Raw genomic sequence first — 2,183 nt, 5'->3', positions numbered from 1 at the left:
TAGAAAACAATTGCATTGAAATATTTAGGAAACTAAATCATTTAAAGTATTAAGGAAACTAATGCGTGTAAAGTATTTAGACAACTAATGCATTTTATACATTTTAGAAACTTATGCATTTAAAGTATTTAGGAAACTAATGGATTTAATAAATTAAGGAAACTAATACATTTTTTTCTTTTTTTTTTTACTCGGTGGTGACCACCGTGTCAAAAAAGAAACTAATGCATTTAAAGTATTTGGGAAATAAATGAATTTAAAGTATTTAGGAAACTAATGCATTAAATATGTTTAGAAAACTAATTAATTTCATATATTTAGAGAAATAATACATTTAATATATTAAGGAAACTAACGCATTTAAAGTATTTTTGAAACTGATGAATTTAATATATTTGAGGAACTTATGCATTAAAATTATAGAAATAAACGAATGCATTTAATATATTTAGAAAACTAATTGATTTTAAGTATAAAGGAAACTAATTCATGTAAAGTATTTAGAAAACTAATGAATTTAATATAATAAGGAAACTAATTCATTTAACGTATTTATGAAACTAATGCATTTAATACATTTAAAAAAGTAATGCATTTAATATATTCATGAAACTAATGCATTTAAAGTGTTCCTGAAACTAATGTCATTTAAAGTATTTAGAACACTAATGCATTTAATACATTTAAGGAACTAATGCATGGAAAGTATCTAGGAAACTAATGCATTAAAAAATTGTGGAAATTAAATTATTTAAAGTATTTTGATAACTAATGCATCTAATATATTTAGGAAACTAATGAATTTAAAGTAATTAAAAAACTTATGGATTAAATATACTTAGAAAACTAATACATTTTATATATTTAGGAAATTAATGCATTTAATATATTTAGGAAACCAATGCATTTAATATATTTAGGAAAAATGCATTTAATATATTTAGGAAACTATTGCATGTAACCTATTCAGGAAACTAATGCATTTTATATATTGATGAAACTAATGCATTTAATATATTTAGGAAAATAATGCATTTAATATATTTAAGAAACTAAAGCATTTAACATATTTATGAAACTAATGCATGGATTATATTTAGGAAAGTAATGCATTTAAATTATTTAGGAAATTCCTATTTACATTATATTTAGGAAACTAATGCAGTTAATATATTTAGGAAACTAAAGCATTTTATATATTAAGGAAACTAATGCATTATTCATATTAAGGAAACGAATGCATTTAAATTGTTTAGGAAACAAATGTATTTAAAGTATTTAGGAAACTAATACATCTAATATATTTAGGAAACTAATGAATTTAATATATTTAAGAAAACTAAATCATTTGCTATATGTAGAGAACTAATGCATTTAATATATTAAGGAAACTAATGCATTTAAAGTATTTTTGAAACTGATAAATTTAATATATTTAGGGAACAGATGCATTAAAATTATAAAAATAAATGAATGCATTTAATATATTTTTAGAAAACTAATTCATTTAAAGTATAAAGGAAACTAATTGATAGAAAACTAATGCATTTTAAGTATTTAGGTAACTAAAGCATTTAAAGTATTTGGAAACTAATGCATTTTAAGTATTTATGGAGAGTAGATAATACAGTGGATGTGGTATCGGCAGCTCCAGTAACTCTCGCTTCCTTTTCTGTCCCTCAGTCCTCATGCAAATGAGTGATTTTTCTGACAAAGGGTGTAGAAAAGCTGCTTTAAAGGTCGGTAGTACTTTGTGAATACTAGTCTGAGATATCGAAAATTTTTCTGTCTCTATGTCTATCCTTGTGATCATGTCACTAGTAAGGGTAGTGGAGGTAAACATTTCATCTGAGCTGACGGTATCCGCCTGATATTCAGGCACCCGAACCTTGGACTAACCACTTAAGAGGCTGTCCTATTAGCAGGCGCAACGTACTGGGACTGCTGTATTGCCATTTGGTGAATTGACTCTGGACCATGCAGTAGTCTCTGGTGGTGCCTCTCGATGCCATAGTAGTGGGTAATTGTTACGGCTTTACCTTTTCATGTGCTACAAAAAACAATTCCTGTCTTTTTCTCTCTTACTTTACCTCTCTGTACTGCTCTAACCAAGTATGCCGACCTGTTCCACAAATCACCAAACCTCAACATGAAACATCTCCGAATGGTTAATTGTAGGCATA

Source organism: Euprymna scolopes, chromosome 7 (genome assembly GCF_053919585.1).
Source record: "Euprymna scolopes isolate OS-2025 chromosome 7, ASM5391958v1, whole genome shotgun sequence".
Taxonomy (NCBI): domain Eukaryota; kingdom Metazoa; phylum Mollusca; class Cephalopoda; order Sepiida; family Sepiolidae; genus Euprymna; species Euprymna scolopes.
The sequence above is the reverse complement of the archived record's forward strand: the minus strand, read 5'-3'. Positions refer to the sequence as shown.